Source organism: Pseudopodoces humilis, chromosome 13 (assembly GCF_049639895.1).
Source record: "Pseudopodoces humilis isolate 2021_Gansu_Grassland_sample_001 chromosome 13, ASM4963989v1, whole genome shotgun sequence".
Taxonomy (NCBI): Eukaryota; Metazoa; Chordata; class Aves; order Passeriformes; family Paridae; genus Pseudopodoces; species Pseudopodoces humilis.
In genome coordinates this window covers 1,818,027-1,825,834 of record NC_142212.1, presented here as the reverse complement: position 1 = coordinate 1,825,834, position 7,808 = coordinate 1,818,027, and the positions used below count along the sequence as shown (strand labels likewise).

General features: G+C 44.5%; 1 long non-coding RNA gene across 1 annotated transcript; it reads left to right on the top strand.

Moving 5' to 3' along the window:
* Positions 1-7,024: 7,024 nt before the first annotated feature.
* Positions 7,025-7,587, top strand: LOC148183193 (uncharacterized). Its single transcript, XR_015773636.1, has 2 exons — positions 7,025-7,318; positions 7,404-7,587. It is a non-coding gene; the product is annotated as an uncharacterized LOC148183193 (long non-coding RNA).
* The last annotated feature ends 221 nt before the right edge of the window (positions 7,588-7,808 follow it).

The following is a 7,808-nucleotide window of genomic DNA, read 5'->3' as shown; positions in this document are numbered from 1 at the left end:
AGTAATTCAGCTGCCTCTTGTCCAGTGAAGTCAAATATTTGTGGGTAGCTCCCACTACTGGGAGCTGGGACTTCGGATGCAAAGCAACACCTTCTCACTAGTGCCAGAACACAGACCCATTGCTCACTGAGAAAACTGTCTCAGTGAGGATCCCTGATCCACCTTCTTGGTTTTTTGGTTTTTTTAGCCTTGGTTGTTGTTTGGGCAAATATTTGTGTCCATGTTTCCATGCACTGCATGCTCCTTGCATTCTGCAAGAGGAAAACTTAGATACAATGCTGGCCCAAATTTAGGCAACACGTGATTTGGCCATGGCACCTTCAGATAGGGCATCAAAAGTAGAAATGGCCTTAGCTTGAATTCCACTCATGCAGTTGAGTCCTTTCCTAATGCTGGTTTTGGCTGGGTAGAGTTAGTTGGCTGTTTTGGGTTTGTGCTGAACACAGGGCTGATAACACAGAGATGTTTTTGCTGTGGCTGGGCAGGGCCAAAGCTTTTCCTGCTTTTGGTCACACTGGGCAGGGAGCTGGGAGGAGGCACAGCCAGGACAGGTGACCCAAAGTGACCAAAGGCATATTCCAACCCATGTGACATCGTGCTCAGGGAATAAAGCTGGGGGGAGAAGAAGGGAGGGAGGGACATTTTTGACATTTTGACATTGACATTTGACATTTTGGTGGCATTTCCAAGTCACCATTGCACAGGATGGGGCCCTGCTCTCCTGGAGGTGCTGAACACCTGCCCAGCCATGGGAAGCACTGAATTAATACTTTGCTTTGCACTGTTTGTGTGCACAGCTTTGGCTTGCACTGTTAAAACGTCTTTATCTAAACCCACACGTTTTCTAGCCTTTACCTTTCCAATTCTCTCCCTGACCCCACTGGTGGGGGAGTGAGAGAGGGGCTGAGAGGAACTGGTGGCTAGCTGGGGTTAAACAATGACATTCTGGGGACATTAGCAGATATTTTTGAACCAAGCCACATTCAATACACTGGCAGCAAGAGCATAAAAGTTTAAGACTCATTCCTCATTGAGATTTCTTCCCAAAACTAATTTTTACCTCTTATTTTTGTGAAAGGTACAAGTGTTACTCATGGTAAGAATGATTCTATTCTTTAAATCATAGAATATGAGTAAGGATTTATTTATATCCAGGGAGTTCCTTAAATGGGAAACAATGCACTGGTGCTCATTCTAATGCATTATTAATTTCAGCCTGCTGGATTTCTGTTCTTCTAGATCATGAATCTATTGTTGAGAAACAGCAGAATTTTGTATACATTTAAATATATACAGATTCCCAAAGTTTGAAGTGGGATGATTTGTGCTCTTTGCAATGTATTTACCCAGAAAGGTTTGGCTCAGCTGGAGCATCTGTTTCTCAGTGTGTTCATAGATTTAAACTCAGTTTTGATTTTGACATGAGAAGCCCAAGTGTCAGAAGGTCACATGTTGAGCCTCTGACTCAGCTGGAATGGAGAATCGAGATCTTTCTGGCTGTGTTGATCAATGTCCTGCAGGGAGAAAAGGCTCGTGCAGTCACCCCATGAGGATGGAGACAAGGTGGCATTTGTGACTTTCTCACAGAGGAAAGGCAATAATCATGCCTTAAGTTTTAGCTTTAACATTTTTCATGTTCTGGGCTGTCTAGGTTTGTAGTTTTGATCTTCATATTAAGTCTTAGTGAGCTCTCTTCACAGAGCAGGTAGACAAAACATTTCCTTTTCTAGCTTGATACCAAGGACATTTGTTGCAAGTTCCAGGCTCAAAAGTGTGGACTGAAGAGAGAAAACAAGAAGGACAGGACTTCATCATCTGAAACTGTAACTGGACAATGAACCCAAATATGCAGATGGACCTAAACTTCTAAAAATGTGAGACCTCGTGACCAGTCATTCATTTTGTGACCATTTTTGGTCCATCTTGGGTGCAGCCCTGGCCAGGCTCTAGTCCTGCCCAAGGTGTGCCCTTTAAGGCCTTTCAATAAATACCTGCTTTATTCTTAACTCTGTCCAGCCTCTGTTCTAGGTCAGCCCTCTCCAGGCATCAGTAAATGTTAGAAAAAGAAGTGGGAGCCTCTGTGAGTTCTGTAGAGTGAATTTCTATTTCTGTGTGTGTCTTCATGGGTACAGAGAGGGAAGACTTCACAGGTCAAGTCTGGTCTGTAGACCAGACCCAAAGCCATGTGGTTTTAACAAAATCTAAGTCCAGGTGATTAAATCTAAGTGGTGACTGCTTCTTATTCCAGTTTTAAAGGGGACTCCAGCATGTTGGGACACTCCAGCACTCTAAGTGCAGCTTCCCTTCAGGTGACTGCAAATGTACAGATTTAAGCAAGTTTTGGCTTTAAGCACTTAGTTTTCATCTAGAATCTTGTAAAGTAAAATCACATTACTTTCCCAAAAGAAGCCATCTTGCTTCTATGCCATATCTGCAAACAATTAGTCAGAAATGGTACTTATTTGAAGTTCAATCATCTTAATCTTCCTACACTGGAAAATTCTCAAAGCTCGAGCCAATATTGTGACAGATAGTTTGTTATTTGATAACACACGTGCGTGTGTACAACACTGCTCTGGATGTGGAGTGTTTAATCAAACAAAGGGCTGGCAATACAAACAGTGGATCCATCAGACTCAGGAGTGAAGGGAAGTCATCAACACTGCTGTGCTCTGCTGAGAGCACTTAGTCCATGTAAAATGTCTCTTTTGTTCCTCCAGGAACCACCTCGAGTGCCCAGCCAGTGCTCCAGGACCTTGCCCTTGCACTTCTGCTTCCTTTCTCCCCTTCTTTCCCTGAGTGGGAGCAGATTTCCATCATGCCTGATTAAGGTAAGGTTTGCAATTGCATCTGGAATCACTAGAAACAGAGATGGTCCTTTAGGAAATCCACATGTGGACAGCTGTGTGTTCCGTGTGACAGCTGGATGTTCATTTTTTGGTGCAGACCATGAAGGAAGTTTGGCATGACTCTAAAATGAAACATCATCATTAGGTCAATTAGCTTCTCCACTATCCTGTCTTTCCTAGCATGTGCCCTGACCTCCTGGCCACTGCAGAGTTTGAAGTAGATTCTGTTTCCTAACTATGATACAGATGAGGTTAATTTCTCAGCTAACAGCCTTGTTCTGCCCAAAGCTCTTAAATATTGCAGTTCTCCTGCAGAAAATGGGATCTTCTTGTACCTCAGAGTGACCAAAAGGCTGCAATGTGCAGGAACTTCAGGTTTTGCAGTCGTCAACAGGTTTGTAAGCTGGTTGAAATTGTTATAGGTTTGCTTTTCTCCTTTAAAAAATCATTTCAAATTAATTCAGTATTGTTGATGTAAATTCAACCAAGGACATGTCAACACATACAGCACTGTCCTCTGATACCATGTGGTGAGAGAGGGACTTGAGATTTGTTGGGATTGGCTTCCCTGAGTTTATCAACAACACATTTCCAGGCTTTGCAATAAGGGCTCTCTGGTGATCATTCTTGGGGAAGAAGAGGAATGTACAAGCACTTGCAGCCCAAACAAGCCTCAGGACTTTGGGATGTGAATCACATTCCCTGGAAGTGCCCAAGGCCAGGTTGGACAGGGCTTGGGCACCCTGGGATAGTGGAAGGTGTCCCTGGCCATGGCAGGAGGTGGGATGAGATGATCTTTAGGGTTCCTTCCAACCCAAGTCATCCTGGGGCTCTGTGATTTCTGCACATCCTGAGCTTGGTAGGCCTGGAGAAACTGGGACCCACACACAGCAATTCCAGGTGGAACAGTAATGTGTTGACATGAAAATAGTTCATTTGTTTTTCACAGACCTGGAAATTCCTGCCAATTAATTAAGTTTTGGACTGCTTGGGGTTTTAGGACATACCTCCACAGACACAGTCTCCAATAATGGACAAGTAACACACAGTATTTTATACTAATTCAGAAACTGATATTGTGTAGCTTTCACAGCAATGTCTAAAAAATTATTCACTGCTAAGATCCCTCATAAATTTCTATAGCACATTTATGTTTCAAATCTGCATTTAATTTAGGTTCAATAACACATTTATAGTCCAGCGTATTCACTAAATACTAAATGATTATTAAAACCTGTGGAGGATTAACAGCTCCATAGCTTATACTGGAGATACCTACATCAGCTCTGAGCTCACTTGCAGATATACCACCAATTCTGAGACCCCAGAGCCAACACCTTCCCTTCCAGGAGAGGGGCCCCAGGCTGGGGCTGGTATTTCCCCTCGTGCCCCAGCCCCACAGAGCCAGTGTGATGGCCAAGCTCTGCTGGAGCAGTCTGAGATTTCCCACTCCCCTACAGAGGACCAAGCTTTCATCCCCTGTGAGATGTTCTCATTTTTGAAGGCAAGGTTGGGTTTTAGTTTTGAAGGAGACAGCCCCAGCTACTGCTCTTACACTGGTGTGAGATTTGAAAACAAGAAAGATGTTGTGTGTTTTGTACCCTTGTCAGGAGTGGAGGACGGGCAGGGTGGGGCAGAAATAGCAGGGATGGAGTGCACTGCAGAATGGTCTCTGCAGCAGGAATTTCAGCCACCCCTCCCGAGGTCACACGTGAGATAATGTATATTTATATGTGACAGTAACACTGAAAATCTGCAAGTGAGGTAGGACACAACTGTAGATGTTCCCAATTAATGACAGTTCTGCTCTTTGTTTCTCCCTATGCTTGGTAAGCAACAGATGAACTTCTGCTGAAGGGTGCCCAAGGGTCTGGAATGGCCCTTGGTGTAGCAGGACAATCAAAATCATTACACATAAATTATCTGAGGGACATGGATACAGGGTCTTGTGTCCTTGGGACAGTCTTGAGGCCTGTGGAAAGAGATGCCTTGGGTACCCTGCTCTGGTGGGAGGTGCTGGGGCTGGGACTAGGTGATTTTTACCTTTAACTTTCTGTGATTTTGTGAAACCTTTATGACACAACCAGGCTGAGCTGGGTCAGCATCAAGGGTGTGGCTGGCATATAAACTTCCAGTGTTAATTTTTAAGGGTTTGCATTGAAACAGGAGAATATTTGCATTGAAATGTGCAAATATTTTCCTAACTTTCAACTTTTAAGCCCATAAGTATTGCCTGATAGGAAAATGGAGTGGACACTACCTTTGCATTCTAAGGCAAAGGTAGGCCCTTGCCTGCACTCCTGTTTTAACCAATCTGCAATACAACAGACAAAACATGAGAAGTATTAGACAAAATAACACAGGGAAAACCTAAATTTCCTTGTCAAAATATCTGTTTTTGTAAGCCTGACAATGTTTCCTGGCTCGTGCCATGAGGAATGGGGATTTCTGTGGGCGCTGAAGAGGGGACACAGCACACAGCGATCTCTGCCCAGCAGCTCCATAACATCAAGTCATTTAATCCTGAGGAATGCCTGCCAGCGAGGCAGCCCCAGGAAGCTGCTGAAGTGTGGAAGAAAGAGATAGCATCATCTCACTCCACTCATAAAATAACAGTGTTTTTTCCTTAGGTGACCAAGGCACCAAGCAGCATTTCTCCGGCCAAGCTGGAAAAGGAGACACTGGGAAAAAGTGCTTAAATCCCTCACAAAATATTATCCTACTTTAAGGTATTACCCAGTTTTGACAGGTTCATCTAACAGTACCACTGATATCCTCAGCAGTGGTGTTCCTGCAGTGAAAACAGAGCATTTGCTCTGAGGGTGGATATTTGATTTTTCAAGGCACTAACAGCAGTTCCATGTGATCCTCTCACGCTGCCTGCCCTGAACTCTTGCCCACATCTGTGCATCTGCTGAGTTACTGAGTCTGCCTTGCTGGGGGGCTCAGGTCCTGCCATGAGCTTAGCTGGGCACTCCCTGTCCTGTCCTTTACTGACACACCCATTAAACACTTCATTTTTATGGTTTGTGTAGATATTGTGGTGTAAAGGATCATGTTTGAAGCTAAAAATAACCAGAAGTCAAAAGCCAGGCAGTAGCATATGGGGACAGCACATCTGTGTGCAGGAATCCTGTGCTGCTTGGTCCTTCTGTGACTGAATGCTTAATTAAACACTAAATTGATAATTAAAATAGTAGATATGCAACTACTAGTAACAAGTGAATACTGGAGAACAGAACTAGGATGTGATGAGCCAGGGCTGCTGCTGACAGGCTGAAACTCAGCAGGCAGCAAGTTTTTGGTCCCTCTGCCTGCTACCTGGGTTGACATCCAAAACACAGAATTTTGTTTGCTGTGATTTATGGTTCAAAGCTGTGCCCACAAAGCCACTGTAGAAGTGTTTCCATTTTAATCCATCAGAAACACCCTGGTCAGCCAAAACCAAAGACTTAAGTCCCCTCCCAGGACAGCAAATGTGAGTAACTCAATAGATTCATCCCCATGAGCTTGGGTGGACTAATATTAAAGAAACACTTTTTGTTATCAAAACTTTCTAGTCCATTAGGATTTATTCAGGCATTCCACTTTCATTACAGTCCATGTTTTCTGAAATTTTGTCCTTGGATTTTCTGTCAATTGATTTTGAAGCACTGGACTGGGGAAGGAAGGCTGTGAGGAGGCATCTTTTAGTCTGTTGAGGGGTTTTTTTCTTCCTTTAAAGAGAAAATTCCCATTGTGTAATATGCCTGAACGAGGAAGTCTGGGGTCTCTGGACAAGCCTGTTCAGCCAGTTAACAACAGATTGCTTTCATTGCTTGTGCATGTCAGTGATTACTCTGCTGCTGAGCTCTGGAGGAGCTGGAGGAGGCTGGGAACCAGCCCCAATTCATTATTTTGGGTGAGCACAGGGGTCAAGCACCCGTGGCCCCCTGATTGGGCACCTTGCGCACTGTGCACGTCCTGGGAGCTGCTCTGACAGCTTTGATTTTTCCCACACACAAACTGTTGGTGCAAGATGCAATCTGGGAATGAAAGGGATGTGGACAGGATGATTGGGGACAGCTGCTCCCCAGAGGGCTCCCCACTAAATACCCTGTGCTTTCCATGGCCTGGGGACAGGAGAGGTGTCAGGCTACAGAGAGGCACAGATGGAAGTGAGCAGGAGTAAGCAGAGCTGATTAACTATAAGTATTTTTTCAGAAGTGTAATGGCACTTAAGCAGCAAGAGGAGGTGGGGATAAAGCAGGGAGGATGTGTCCTCATCAGCTTCCATCCTTCCTGAGGATGAGCCAGCTGTGACTCAGCAGGGTCACCTGTGTCCGTGGGCTCGTCCCTGGTGAGCACCATTTGACTTCAGAGTGAGTGCCTGTCCCTGCTCTGCCTCTGCTGATTCAGTGATTAAGAGAAGATTTGTCCTGCTGTACTCACAGACCTCAAGCCCTCTTCAGTGACCAGCAATGGCTCTGGTAGGTTTTGGCTCAAGTTTACGCAGTGCAAGAGATTTCCATCTTTTAACTAGAGTGCACCAGCATTTTTTCATTTCTTCTGCAGGCACAGGTGACTCCAGCAGCCGTTCATTTATTCCCTGCTGGCTCTCCTCTGGTGGTAAAGGACATGGGTGGGGAAATTCTGCTGACCTCCGAGTGGAAAGACTCTTTGCTGGCCTCAGAGTTCTCACTTTTTTTTTTCTAATCAAATCTGAGATACAGTAAAGATGGATGAAGTGGAAACACAACTTAGCTGTGATTTTCTTCTGATATAAATGGATGACAATTTTTTAACAATTGGTTACTTTGCCACAATAACAAGAGCTCTTAGGAGGTGTAAAGGTACATTGGAAAGGATGAGTTGAAGAACCCATAATGGTGTGATCAGAGATCCATGGAAGAACCTGATGTGCAGGATAACTGAGCGGGTTTCTGATGTTTTGATTAATTTGTGTCACCTAATGGGTTT